Here is a 16,311-nt window from a genome sequence, read left to right on the forward strand (position 1 = left end):
TTTTTTTTTTTTTTTTTTTTTCTTCATGACAGAAATCATGTATGTATTAGTGTCTCGCTCGCCCTCAGGAACACAAGTATACGCTCATGAACACATTTAATTTTGATCTCTATGGGAATTAACTGACTTGTCCATGACTTTGTGACTTCTCATTGTTTTAAAGCTGCAATATGTGTAATGAACGGTTCTGACAAGCTCATGGGCGGTTATTCGTTTGTTCCGCAAGAGAATATTCCGCAAATGTCAGGGGTGTGGCGTATTAGAGAGAGTCCCCTAGAGAGATGCTAAAATAGTTTTTATGAGATGATTTGTCATGCTGTGCTCGCATAACCTCAAGGCCTCGCCAATCTGTTCATTCGGGATCTCATTTGGGCAGTCGCTATCAAAACCGCTGATTTATGAACAGCCTACCAGGAGGATTATGAGATCTATTGTGCTCATTACACAACGAATGGTGTGAACCGAATGTGCTCAGACCAAAAAAGAAGAAAAAACAGGGGTGTTACATTAGAAAGCATCTTGGTTGTAATTTCCTGTCATTCATAAATGCAAAAACTCATGTTTTTTTTTTTAGGTGTATCTAGAGGGCGATGCAGTATTAAGCTGGGTGTGAGTGGGGAAAAAATGACTGATTCTCTCTGTATGTTTCTGGATACTACAGTAAAACCCTAAAGAAGCTAATATGAAGCACACAAGTACTTTGTCCCGTCAGTTTTTCTTCTGCACAGCTCAGGTTCAGCGTTTGCCGCTTTGAGCAATATTTTCGTCTCGTTAAAGTTGTACTGTGTATATCATCCAAAATTATTTTATTTTCGTAGTTTGATAAAGGCAACATTTGTATGTACTGAAGTGCTTTCGTATACGCAAGAAAACCGTTTTATACAATGTGGAATATGTTATATGCCTTAACACTGGAGAACGCTGATGTAGACGGCAATACATAGTGAATTTTATATACATGCAGTATATGTAAAAGGTATTTTGAGTTCTATTAATAAATGAGGTTTAATAAAACAAAATCCTTTTGGTTTTTAACAAATTGAAGAGATTATGCTGTATTTTTGTTGTTGATTTAGATTGGAATGTGCCAGTACTTGGATCCCAAGTTCTTGGCCAAGCATCACATGCTGTAATAGAATCCATTCACAGCTGCAATCCAGAGCCTTTCCTTAACTTCAGGGCAGATCACCAGCAGGAATGCCGTCCTTCAGAGTTTGTCATAGCACACATGTAAGCATTGGGTGGACTTTTTGATACCCAGCATGACTTTTATCACCATCACTTTTATCACCATGACTGTTTCTGGCTCATTGTACTGTAATTGGTGTTTGTTAAAGTCACTCAAAGGTTCAGTTTGTTCTCACTGTAGACTCACTACGTTGCCAGCCCTTCATGAAAACACCTGTTTGAAGTGCTTCTCTGACATTTTGGAGGGGTTTGTTCAATCGTTCTGTTTGTTTCTTGACAAAGAACAACTCTTTGTGTCATAAAACTGAAATAAATGATAAGAAAATGTTTCTTGTGCTCTCATTCTCTTTAAAGTGTTCAGTAAGAAAACCGAACACTTTAAAAGTACATTTCAAATATTCCAAGTGATTTGGAGCCTATGTGTGAGGGAAAACTCAAGGTTATTTAGTATTCTTGCAATACTAGTTTCTATAATACTTATATTAGTTCTTGATTAGCCTGTGAGTTCATTCCCCATTAGTTCAAGTATTAGCACATGATTTGTGTACGCTATTTATAAAGTGTTAGTGTAATTCCTTAAATATTCCTTTAAGTGTTGTGTTTGTGTTATATCCACTGACGACTTTAATTAGTGCTGAGCAAGTCTTCTCTTACGTTGTAGCTGCCAAACCTTCTCACATTTATTTGAATGGTGTAAAAGCAGATTTATTAGTCTCATGATCCGATTCATTGACATCTGCTGCATTTTGATGCACCATGTTGAATAGAATCTAATCATGTAAATTGATCATTTTGGTGCTTGACGGTCTTGGTGCCCGTTGTTTTCTGTTGTATAGAAAAGAGCAGACATTCTCCAAAATAAGTCATATGGGTTTGGAACAAGTGCGTAAATGATGATTTATTATTTTTGGGTGAGCTATTCGTCTCAGCCCTGAATTGCCCTAAAACACCTCAGAGACTCTTGTTTTTTCACTGGTATTGCAGTACATTGTAATTGCTCCCTCACTATAGGATCTGCAGGAAGGCTATAGCACGTGACAGCTGAGTGGATGCATTCACCTCAGGGTACAGCTGGAGACATTTCCCATGGGAATAATATACACAACTAGCAGTGGCTGGAAACATCTGTCAGCTAAGGAAGTGCTTGGTCACACAAAGGCATGATGGCATTTTGTGATTATTATTTGTTTTGTTTCTTTAATGACTTTTACCTGGTGTTACCCAATGGCTCAGGTTTGGCACCTGATGTTCACCCAGCTTATCAAGGCTTGATAGACGACACCCAATATCTTTTTTTTGTTTTTTTATCATTTCGATATTTGTAGAATAAGCCACCTACATCCAAGCAGAATTGTTTTTTTGTTTTGATTTTGTTTGGTGTGGTTTGTTTTTATTTTGTGGTTTGCTTTTGTTTTAGTTTGTGTTTTGTTTTTGGTTTACTTGGGTTTATTTGTTTTATTTTGTTTTGTGGTTTGTTTTTGGTTAATTTGTTTTGTTTTTGGTTTACTTGGGTTTATTTTTTTTATTTTGTTTTGTGGTTTGTTTTTGGTTCATTTTTGTTTTAGTTTTTGTCTTTTAGTTTGGTTTATTTGGGTTTATTTTAGTTTTGTTTTTTTAGTGTTATAGCAAATGACTGTGTAAATGTCAAACATTTCTCGAATTTTGCTTGGTTTGACATAAAACATTAAGATCCTAATAAAATGTAAGTGAAATCAAAGTTCTATTTTGTATACGTTTACAACGGTCTGAGCATTAGTCTAAAACAACCTGATTTTTATTCAGATTTTTGCTGAACCAACATTTCTCTCATGACTTAAGATATGTATATACTTGGGAGTAATCTCTATACAGTTTTATCCTAAGCAAGACTTGGCAAGGCCTTTAGAACAGAAGATGGAAGATGGATGATATCTCGCCCAGAGTTGCTCTTGCTGGTCGTTGGGTGGTACGTTTAGCATCTGTGGTCCCTCTTCAGGAGGCAGGAAAGGTTATTAATGAATTTCCTTTAAAGCACGAAGGTTGTGCTGATGCAGCCATACAGAGCTGCCCTGCGGCCCCTGCCACTGGCAAATTACTGGCCGCCGCCTTTGCACTTTTCAAAATCAACTTCCGTCATCCAGGCAAGCAGATAATGGTCTTCCTTTACTTGCTAACGTGGTCTGTTTTCAGAGGTTAGCACAGCACACTAGAGATCTTACCTCTATCTTTTCCTTCATTCTTACTTTTGCACTGTCTATTTGTGGTGATGAAGTTTGTTTTGCCTTTGCACCACTGTTATTTGTCCCTCAGAGTCCAGCCGTCACATAGTTTGTCATAAACAGCCACTAAACTCTTAAGCAAGGGATAATGTACAGTCGGCTGATTATTATTGCAAAATAAGCCGCAAAAGACAAAATAGGACCCTGATGTGAAGCACAGGTGTCTTTTATTTTGCAATAATGACTGGCTTATTGTACATAAACACTTTTTTATAATTACCAAACAAGGTAACACTTTATAATAACTTTCATTAATAAATCATTAACAAATTTTGTGATAATGCATAACAGAATGCTTAACTCATGTCGTTCCAATTGTTGAATAAATTCATTGTTTGTTTTCTTTGCACACAAAAGGTATTCTCGTAGGTTCATAAAACATGGACCATTTTATCGATGTCCTTACTACCTTTCTGGGTCTTGAACGTGTCAGTTGTGTTACTGTCTATGCAGGGTCAGAAAGCTGTTGGATTTCATCATAAATTTCTTAATTTGTGTTCCCGAAGATGAACGAAGGTCTTACAGGTTTGGAACGACATGACGAGGAGTAATTAATGACAGAATTGTAATTTTTGGGTGAACTATGCCTTTAATTAGTAGTTTTCAGTCCTTCACAAATTATTCATGTTAACATATTATCCATTAACTCATAATCACAGTCACTAAAGGTCATATATTTGATCTTTGTTGTGTATATTTCTACTATTTACATATCTTAACAAATAATTTATTAATCATTTAATTAATCGTTTTTGCTGTATATTTCATTTATAAATGTTTATAAACGTTTACTAATCATTATTACCTTTATAAGCAGTCACCTCAATGGCAAAATGTGTCCCAAATGATCTGAAATCTTCACATCTTTCTGTAAATGTTTAAAAATGTTTACTAATCATTTAGTACCTTTCATTGGACTTTTAAGCTACTATAACATTGTGTAAATGGTGGTTCGTTAAGTTTAGCTAAATGCATGCTGAAGACATACACATATTGTAATATAAACCGATTGAACCTTGTTCCTATATAGTAAACAAATTGACCCCTGCATGTTGGCCCCTTAACCCAGGAGTCACCAGACTTCCTCCTGGAGAGCCGATGTCCTGCAGAGTTCAGATCCAACTTTCCTCAACACACCTGCCTGGACGTTTCAAGTATAACTTGTAAGACCTTGATCAGCTGGTTCAGGTGTGTTTGATTAGGGTTGGAGCTAAACTCTGTAGGACACCGGCCCTCCAGGACCGAGTATGGTGACCACTGCCTTTACCAAACCTGTCCCTAACCTTATCCGTATCACACCTCAATAGCAGCAAAAGTGTTGTAAATGTATAAATACACATTTATTTGTATCATGTCAATATTTTGCCTTTTCCATCTTTAAAAGTTTTGTATCTTGCCCCCAAAACTTCAATCTTCACAAAAACAGCGAAAAGGCAATGAAAAGGAGATAGTTGTTGCAGTTCCTCTGTTCTAGAGGTAACCGAGGGTTTGCTGTGAAATGTGAGGTTTAAATGCAATGTGATTCATTATTCATCTCTTTTACAGGTGTGAATCTTCAATTCCTTATGCAGCCTTGTAAAACAAGCTACTGCTGCAGTGTCTCTTCTTCACCGTTTCCCTTCAGGCTGCCTGTAGGAATAGTTCACTTGGGAGCGCATGTAGGGCTCATCCTGAGTTCACGGTCAGAGTTTCACTTTAATAACCTCATACAGCATCTCTAGAAAAGTTAATAATCATTTCATGAAATATGAATTAATTGTTGTCATTATTAATTTATCATTAATACTTGCTAAGGGAAATCTTCAATTTTTGCTATATAGAACCACTGGTCGAAATGCCCTCAAAAAATCAGGCAATGGTAAAATTATACTATTTTAAATTTGTATAATATTTACTTGCAAAAAAACATAGGAGAAAGATGTTTTGTGGGGACAATAAAACATCTTGAATGCAGCTTCCAAATGACAGAAAATGGCCGAATAAGGTTTTTTATATTTGATATGTCAGCTGATAAACTGCTGCTGAGCCAAAGACAGATGCGTTTTAACAGCGCTGTGCATTATAACCAATCACACACGATTCTGTTGAGATTATGAATGCAGTGGCCAATCAGAGGCGTTCAGATGAGTCATCGCTGAAGCACCATTGTTTTGTTCAGTGAGCGAGCTTGCTGAATTCTGCTCTCTGGTGAATTCTCTCATCAGAAACAACGAAGTGCAGATGTAAGTAGGATATTTATTTCGCAGTGTAAACGGCTTCAGTGATTATAAGGGGAGTTTTTGAGATTTTTTTCCGAGAGTTTTGATTAGACTAAAGTCAATGATAATGTTCTTTGATAATGTAAATGTTCTTTGCTCTTTCTATACAATGAAAGTGTTATAATTAACTTACAATGTATTTTTTAAACTCATATTAAATACAAAGTCAGTCATATTAAAAATATTTTATGAAATTATTCCACCCATATCTGGTATTAGAGTAAAAAAAAGAAGGAAAAAAAGATGGGTTTTATGCATAGTTAATAGATTAAATTAGTCTAAAATTAGGCGACTTTGCCCATTGCCCGTTATAGACAAAAGGTGCAAAATACTTTTTACAAAATAATTTACTTACACATAGTTGAGAATCATTTCATGATGTAGTTAACACGTTAGGGTATATTTCGAATAAAAAGGGGAATATTAAATAAAACCTACGCCTACTTGTGTGTGTGTGTGCATGTTTATGTGGTTTATGAGGACACAAATTTGTATAATAACATGGGTATGACAGAGGTATTACAATATGAAGGTGGTTTATGAGGACACTGCATATGTCCCCGTAATTCAAAAGGCTTAAAAAACATACTAAATGGTGTTTTTTTGAAAAGTCTCCTGTGAGGGCTAAGTTTAGGTGTAGGGTTGGTGTAGGGCAATAGCACACACAATTTGTTAAGTATAAAAACCATTATGCCTATGGAGAGTCCCCATAAACTACAAAAACCAACGTGTGTGTGTTAAGGTTTTAGTTTTAGTGAAATATAATAATCCTTGAACAGAATAAGCTGCAATGTGGATCAGACCTCCTTGCATTTATTTAATGGCCTGCTACTCCATACTGTGCTGCACTGCATTGTAACTCAAGGGTGTGAGAGTCCCTAAAGAATTGCCTTGAAAAGTGGCAGTGAATGTGTTTTAAGCTTAAAATGAGATTGCAATTAGACAAATGAGACAGGACACCTGCTGAGTGACAGCCTGCCTCAGGTATGTGGAAGGGAAGGTCTTATTAAGATCATGACACACGCTGACACTCTTCTAATTGCCTATTTGTCCCTCACCACACTCTCTCTCACTGTAACTGTGGCACATTTCCAAAATTCACTTAATGATCAGAAGAGCTGTTAATATTTTCTAAGCCCGTTCGGCAACCTTCATTAACACTCCCCTGCCGTACCCCACCCCTGGGGGTGGAGCATGATGGGCAGGCTCATGAATATTCATTAGATGCATGCAGGGACATTTGGCTCTTTAGTGTTTAATGTGCATCCTGCATCTGGGAGGTCAATGCATCAGGTTGTGTGATGGGTGTTGGACATTCTCACTAAATAATACATGAAAGCAGTATTTGAAAGGGTTGTTCTAGCCTTTCCTCATACGGTGTGTCCTTGCACAGTACTAATCCAGCAGGCTAGCTAAAGACCTCCGTAAATCAGCCAAGGTATGTCAGTGTTTTTCCAGTAGTCATCCATCAAAGCCTGTGAAATCAGCTTATTGTATGACTGAGTAACAGACCTAAGTGTACAACATTATCCATGCATTTCTGAAAGATCAAGGCCCTGTTAGACTTATGTACGTAGGCCTTTAATTAAACAGCAAGGTTTAGTTCTCAATGCAGTTTATTCTTATCAAGAACTAAGAATCTGGAATTGTGATGTTATATGTTCTGCTGGTTGAGAAACTAATTTATATTTTTGCTGATTACTCAGGAACGACTGATAATAATGCAAAAGCATTCTCTGAATCAATCAGTCTACCAGTTTTTTTAAATATGGGGGGGGGGGTATTTTGGCATACCTTTTCTTATCCAATAAATCAACAAGAATGACTGCCAACTCTTAATCAGGCTCTCGTCCTCAACTTATATACCAAATTTACTCAGAATTAGCTATATGGGGGAGCTATAATAAGTGAATCTATGGTTTGTGAATAGGAACTACATAGACTTTTGAAAAAATCTAAATATTGCATGTTTTCAAGGCCGTTTAAATTTTTCACACCATTGTACTGTTATTGTATCTACAGCATCTGTTTTGCCACAACTGGCAAAACTGCAATTTTCTGCACTTTTCTACTTGGACCCGGCTGCTTGTATGCGTTTTTTTATGAAATACTTATTATTTTGTAAAACTGTGCTGAATACACACTTCACATTCATTGCAAACTGAATGGCTCATGCTGTATGAATCAATGTTTTCAAGGACAGAGCATGCACTAACAGCATATACAATGGACCATCATATTTTGCTGGTAGTTTAACTGCAGGTTAGCATCTGCTTCTTTTTGTTTCTCTCCCCTCCCATGAGTTATTTTCCTAAAGCCTGCATTTGTTTACTTACTTTACATCATAGCTCATGACAATAACCAAACAAGTTGTAACACAATCTGTTAACGCCTGATTTTAGAAATATAGAGAATTTTGTTTAAAATGATTTGTCATGCTTATTCCCAAATGTTATTTTATTTTTACAAAAGCTACACAAGTACCAGCACTCACATTTCAAGGCTATGCAATATAGTTGCTATAAGAATATATAAGCAATAACAAAAATAAATAAATAAATAAAGCTAAATGTAATAATACCTAAAAAAATATATATATAATAAAAAAATCAGTTATCTCTGTGTTAAAAGAAAAGAAATACAAAGTCACTTTTAAAGGAGCACAAAACTTAAGTAGACACTGAGTAAAGGAATGCTGGCATTATAATGCATCAGTGAGATTACAGAGACTCCCAGTGTTCAGCTGAGTAATAGCAGAAACGCCAGCGTTCTGCGGTTTGATGAAATATGCAAAGGCGTCTCTTCACTCTTCATGCACACTGCATTCACCGTATATCTATTCATTTTGTTCACTATAAATTCAGTTGCGGCCAGAAATAATTCATCTGTATGTGATTTAATATACCATGCTGTTAGTCTGCTTCTTTTTTGATGAAGATATCTGTCTTTGAGCATGTGTATGAGCTGCGGCTCACATCAAGGTTCAGCAGTCCCCACGTCTGTAATATATAACTCAAATCTTATGATTTCTGTCTTTGATTTAAAGTCTACAGCCTTTCAGCCACAAATACAAATGACAGCGGCCTTAACCAAACGGCGCAGTGAATACGACTCCATTTCCAATTCAATACAATTACAGAATAATGACACTCTCAAGGCCACATGTGAACACTATTTAAAAAAGAAAAAATCTATTTCAGAGTGTATATTCTCAGTGTGCTTACATGAGATGATAAACAAAATTCAGACTGTAATGCATTGGATGAATATAAATTATCATTGGTGCTGGCACAGTCTGGATTCACAAATCTATTTTTGCTCAAGCATCTAGCTCAATATCAGTAAATGTTTTTACCTGTGTTTTTGTGTTGACATTCATAATTTATATAGCTATAAAAATATATATCATAGATTTTGGTAAAATGCCTATGTGTAAAACCAAATAACCGTAAATAATTTTGCAAAAGATTAGCCTAAAATTATTAATTCATATGTGTATATACTATTAATTAATCATATCTTTCCCAAATGTGAAGTAAGGTGTGCCAATGCCCAACTATCATAGCAAGCTTTGCCACAAAATGTAATTACAAAAAAAACAAACTATTTTTCCTATTTTTGCCACTTAAGCCTTTTACAAAAATGTTGAAAATGGTTTTACTAAATTAAAATTTATGAAAATATATTATGAAAATGCATCAGCAAAACAAGACTTTAATTTGAGGTTGGGCATTCATACATTTTATTTATTTATTTATTTATTTATTTATTTTTTATGTAAATTGTTCACATATTCCCCAATGATTCAACTTGCCATGGCACAGCTTGTGTTAATCTTTTTTTTAATTATTATTATTATTTCATTTGATAGTAGGCATCCTGAAAAATAATTAAATGCATTAGTTTAACTCATTTCTCCTTGCCTAGAGGACAGCAAAAAGTGTCACTACTTCTCCTTTATAGTATTAACACAGACAAGGGACACATAAAGAATCAACACTTTTCCTTCTCACTCAGTTGATTGCAACAACTGTATAATTCTGCCTTTGAAAAAGGTCGTGTGCTGATCTTAGCAAAGTTGTTTGCCCATTAGGCCTTTGAGAGAGTGACTTTGATGGCTACTGTCCAAGATTAAAATGAATTAAGACAGAGAGGCTCAGGGGCTGGCTGACTGATGAGTGGGCTTCTTCATCAGTGCCATTTAACCAGTTTCTAAAGCACAGAGCGATGAGCTATCATGTGCATACTGAAGACTGCTCCTCGCTGCTTCTGCTTGAACAACGTCAACAACAGCCATGAACTAACTTTGGAGATTAGAACTCTTCAGTCTCCTCTGACCTTCGTAGAGCATTTATTAACACAAAGAGAATGAAGGAGACATGAGTTAAGTCCTTCTGTTTTGAGGTTTCAGCAGGGGAAGAGAGGACAGATGTTGCTTAAAGTGTTCATGCATAATTTGTCATGTTCAGGTATCAAATGTCAATTAAGCCTTGCTGAGAACACTATAAAGTACCTTTTAGTATCTCGCCAAATGAATTATGATGATGTCTACAAGTAAATCTGTTCTGAGACTGGATAAAATAGCTTTCGCTGCAGTCACTCAAGCAGATGCTTTCTATCGGCGGTCATTTAAGAAGAAGCAGCTACAACCAAAGCAGGAATACTTACGGTTTCCTCTGGAAGACTAAATCCATTTAATTGAGTCAAACCAGCAAACCTGAAGTAATGACTTTTCTGTCAAAACAGAGACGAAAAACCTTTGTTGTTGATGCATGCTTGCTGTAATAGTTGTTGGAGGCCAATAAATAAAACTCTGCCACCCTTCAATGCCTCATTGACATTTAAATTTTACTTGTTTTTTGCTCATTGTGAAAATGTGAACTGTAGAGAAAAAAAAAAACAGTTGGTAATGAATTGTTTAAATGATCTATGTAGATTTTACAATGTCACAAGATTTCAAGAACAACTAGACTAAAAATAAAAAAATTGGTGTAGAAACTATTTTAACTCATATATTGCTAGTAAATATAAAAAACTAAAAAGAAACAGCAAAACATTGAATTGAATGTGATTTTTTTAAGTAGAAAGCCTGAAATAGTGTTTTCTTATAGAACTTATTCCATTAATCTTTGTTTTATTTACAGCTTCAAAAAAAAAAAAAGGTCACAGTGTAGAATCAATCAGTTTACCTCTCTTTTTTACCATTGTGATATCTTTTTAAGTAGAAGTCAGGCAGTAAATTTAAATTCGGAATTTCCCTTTCTCTTCACTCTTTATCATTTCAAAATGATTTCCGAGTCCAGCGATAGCAGCTAGCATTACTCCTAATGCTGCAGTTTATCACCCTGTTAAACAGGCCTGCTGAAAAGGTCACGGGGAGCGAGGTGCTGAGGGGACCGCTATATGACAAATATAACTGGACCTTCTTGCTCTTCCAAAGGTCAACGGAAACATATTCCTTATGCATTTTAAACGTGGCGGGAGAGGAAGATTGAGTCCCAAGGGTACTTTCTAGAGCAGTCAGAGGGAGTGGGATGTATAATATATAAACAATTATATTACATATTATTATTATATAAACAATTTATATATTAATATAAAATTTATATTATACTTTTGTACATTATATTGTCTTATGTTAACCCTAACCTAACCCTAACATCCATTTTATGTTACAGACCTGATGTTAATTAAATTAATTAGTTGCTAGATGTTCTCCCAGCTGAATCTTTTCAAAATTTCTTGATTTTTCAGCCCTTTATTGCCGCCGTGCCAACTTTTTTGAGACCTGTAGCAGGCATCAAATTTGAAATGAGCTCATTTAGTGGATAAAAGTGTAATCTTTCTCAGTTTAAACATTTATGTTATCTATGTTCCATTGTGAAAAATATGGGCTCATGCAATTTTAAAGTCTTTTAGTTTTCATTTTATTCAAATTTAAAAAACGTCCCAACAAGGAATTCGGGTTGTATATTATTGTCACGGTGCACACACGAGGAGGATACAGGAACACGCAAAGACGAGGATGTAAACTCAAATAACAGTCTTTAATGATTCCAAACAAGGCAGGGAAGACAAGACAAGGCAAGGCTGACACAGACAGGAACAACGGGGAGTAACGAGTAGACCAGATGACACGAAACTGAATAGACAGGACTATTAATACACAGGTGAATGACTAAAAGACAGCTGAACAGAATAAACTAATAATCACATTAAACAAGGACAGGAAACAAACCAAACATGACACACACGACAGAGGACTCACATAACCCCCCCCCCCCCCCCCCCCCCCCCCCCTCCTCCTCCTCCCGGAAGGCGCCTCCCACGCTGTAACTTTATTTTATTTAATTCATTATTTGACAGGGACAATAGACAGTCCGAAAACTGCCCCAGTTCACCGGGGAGGGGGGGCGGGCACTCTGGAGGCCCCTCAGGACAGACATGGACAGGATCACAGGACGGGGACCTCCAGAGCGGAACAGACAGAACGGAGGCCATGACGGAGCTGGGAGCTACGAAGGCCATGGCGGAGCAGGGAGCTCAGGAGGCCATGGCAGGTGTTCCTTGTGGCCGTGGCCTCGTCCCTCGGCCAGGACACTCCAGCCGGAACCCCATGACGAAGAGAATTTCCCAAGAGAATACATATTTTGACATATTGATGGTTAAATCACCTGAACTATTACCACTATGTTTTATTCATTTGCTTGGCCATCACACTTGCTGCAAATCCAGTTTGTTCTTGGTCTTTTTATGTGCATGGCTCAAGGGTACAGCTTGGAAGATTGATGCTATTTGTACACAGAGAGAGGTAAAGGAGAACCCCTCAGACATTGAGAATTCACTTACTGTTTGTTTATTGGTTTGTGGGAGCTATAATGTCTCTTTCTTGTTGAAATGAAATCATTCAAGTTATGTAGCCATTCATTCCATGATGTCCTTTAAGATGTCCAAAGCAACAGAATTTTCCCCCAGCATTCCATTTTGTTATGAATTACTTGAAAAATCTAATTCAACAACGCATAGCAGAGTCATGAATTTTTTAGACCTCTGGTATTTGAAAAGGCTGCAGGAATAAAAATTAAATGAATGGATAAAGGACAATGGTGCATTTATTTTTCTTCAGTGTGGAGATAAACCATTCTGTTGAGATTGTTTTTCAAAAAGTGCCTATTAATGTGTTCAGATATATAGTATGTTTACTTTAGAACACATGAGTCTGGTTTAAAATAAATCTGCCAAATGATTATGATCCTGCATTTCCAAACCCACAAATCAGTGCGTTCAACAGCTCCATCCCTGCGTTCAGCAGCTCCATGCCCTAAATCCTACCATGAGTCTAGAGAGGAGAAACAGCCTCACTACAGACCTTGACTTGTATGAGTGTACTGTATGTGTGCAGCAGTCCCTGTGGAGGTCTGAGTGTTGGACCCTCAGAAAAATTGATTGTTTATGTGTCGAATTATGGCTGTCTGTTTCACTGGTAGCTTGTTTATGTTCTGCAGTGAGTGTCCCAAGGCCTTGACATTTTTTAGTCTCACAAAAGGGCCTAAATTGTTCTTTCTTCCATGGGCTTTCGCCTGATGTGGCCAACATGACTGTGGGCTTGTGGTGAAAAAAACAGCCTGGCCAAGTCCTCTCAAAGCTATCAAAATTATAACTTCAGAAATAAATATACACTACCGTATAAAAGTTTGGAATCACAAAGACTGCTTCATGTAAAAGTAGTCTCTAATGCTCACAAAGGCTGCATTTATTTGATAAAAAATAAACTCTTAAAAATAAAGGTTTTAACAGTGATGCCTTTGGTTCCCTAAAGAACCTTTCTGTAAACAGTTCTTAAAAGAACCATTTTTCTCAGTGTGAAGAACATTTTAAATATCTAAAGAACCTTTTGTGGAATGGAAAGTTTAGTGGATGTTAAAGGTTCTTCATGGAACCATCAAAATCAATTGCCTTTACAATTTAAATTTACAGTTTAAAATATCGACATTAAACTACAATTCTTTTGAATTGTGATAATATTTCACAATAGTACAGGGTTTTTTTTTTCACTATATTTTGATCAAATATATTCAGCCTTGTAGAGCATAAGAAACTTATTTCAAAGCATTTTTTAAATCTTTTGAACTATATATTTGCCCTTTTGTCTGTTTTGTTCATAAGTTATGCATGTTTTATAAACTAAACAAAAACAAATTTTACAAATCTTTTTTTTTTTTTTTTTATTAGGGCAAAATATTTCTCAAATCTTTAATGCAGACATCTCATGCTAGTTTCATGCTTATTTTGTGAACATATGCAGCGTCTGCATGTTAAAAAATATGAATAGTTTTCTCATCTTGTTTTCAATAGAATTGCTGCACGACAGCTGCACACTTTAGATTAGTTCAGTCTTTCCATCTAATAATGCTTTGGCAGGAGTGGTGTGGGATCTCAAACCGTGTTGACTCTGGGCTAAACAGCTGTCTATATTCATGAGATCCTCATTCTCCACAGCTGCATCATCATAAACAGTCACCTTTTCCATTATTCAAGCCCACAAGAGCTTCTTCTGAATTTACAGGATGTCTCTTGTCTCTTTCAGAAGAAAACTGCTTTTCTTGCAGGTCTGTGAGATAAGCAAAACACACAGTGGGATGCATGTGTAAACTAACGCGTGATGTTCATGCATTTTACGGTGATGAAAAGCTTGGGATAATATTCAGATGTTCAAAGATCTAAAAAAAAATGTCCCATGTTGCACTGTAGCAGTGCTGACTCTAAAATATTCCCAGTCACTGCACTTGTACCATCATGTTATTGTGATCCACACAGATCTTGCATTCAGGGATGGCTTTTGTCACATGCTTTGCATTTTTTGTTCAGAAATAGAGATTTTATTGTAAATTGATAAATCAGTGATACCCTGATAAGTAAAGAACAAAAGTTTAGATCAATAAATGTTAATCAAGTTTTTTTTACAGCTGCTGCTGCTTTTTTTGCAGCTGTAAAAGTCTAGTGAGATGTGAATAGGGTCTTGTGAAGTGATAGGCTGTCAATACAGGAACAGGCTTCAGTGTCTCGGATACCAGTAAAGGTAATATTTGCTATTCAGTTTGTGCCTCCATTATTCAAGCAGGGTTATTCACTGCTATTTTATCACAGTGCTTGCAATGCAGTATTGTATTGATATTTTTCAAACATTCAGGTCAGACCCCCCCCCCCCCAAACATAAGCATTAAACTTCTGCAATAAATTCAGCCTGAATCATGAGTCTCTATTCAAAGTTTGTTTATTAAATAATTTCAGGCTTGTGGCATTTTTGTCATTTTTATTCATTTCAGGAGATATATATATATATATATATATATTTAATTTTCACACCAAGGACAATGACTATAACAGTAAGGTTTTTACAATCACTATGTTTATGAGGAAGCAAGCACACACTACTATAACGATAACAACACAAATGATCAATATTGTTGAAATCACTTTCATGGCCATTTTTATTCCCTAAGATGATAAACAGTAAAAACATTGGCAGCCAATCAGAACCCACCTGAGCATTTAAAGCAGCAGACGACACAACTACAGCAAACAGTCATAATAAGCAGAACTACTGTATGTATAGGTTTCTTTATAGTTAGCGTTCTTGGTTTGAACACATCTTTATACTGACAGAATGCTGAACATTAAACATTTAAATAACAGTTTTTAATGATATCATTGCAGCATTTAAATTGTGCCTGCCGTGTTATCTCAGTAGATCTGTAGAAACACAAAGACTTCTTTCTCTTGTGAACGACTCAATGTTTTTAGCGAAACGGTTGAATAAATGATTCAGTAACTCACTAAAGAGCTGTTACCAAGAACAATAAACATAACATTATAAGGATGTTCCGAGAATGTTGTTCAGAGAATATATTCGCTCAACATTCATCAAGTGCAAATAACATCACAATGACATGCCGAAAATGCTGTTCGGAAAATATTTTCTCTCAGCAACACAAGAACACATATAAAACATAATAAAGTTATAAGAATCCTTTACAAAAATTAACCATGGTTTTACTACAAAACAAAAAACAAAAAAGCGTAGGCTAAAACCACAAGTTAAGCTATTTTGCTAGACTAATCATTGTTTAACCATGGTATTTGTAGTAAAATAACAAACAGTATATAAATGGTAATCAATACAACAGGATTTCTACACTTTTTTGCAGTTGTGTGTCTGTCACTTTAAATGCTTCTTTGGGGTTGGGTTGAGTTTGATTGGCTGTCAGTGGTTATAACATTCATCAGCGGAAAAACAAATCTTTAAGTGATTCAAACAATATTATAGCTGTGATTTGGACATTACTCTTATAGAATCAGAATGGTTGACAAAAGTTTATATTTACAGTTATAGCAATAATAATAATTATCATTGGTGTGCCCCCTACTGGCGTAACACGTAACCTGCAGGTCCCACAGAACATACTCAATAAATGATGAATATTTTGGGTGAACCGACAAAAAAAAAAAAAAAAAAATCAAATCAGTGAGATAAAACAAAATCCCACTGCTAAGACAAGCACTGATATTTTCTTCAGCAAATGCAAAGCTATTTTTAAGTTTTCCTT

Source organism: Barbus barbus, assembly GCF_936440315.1.
Source record: "Barbus barbus genome assembly, chromosome: 25".
NCBI lineage: Eukaryota > Metazoa > Chordata > Actinopteri > Cypriniformes > Cyprinidae > Barbus > Barbus barbus.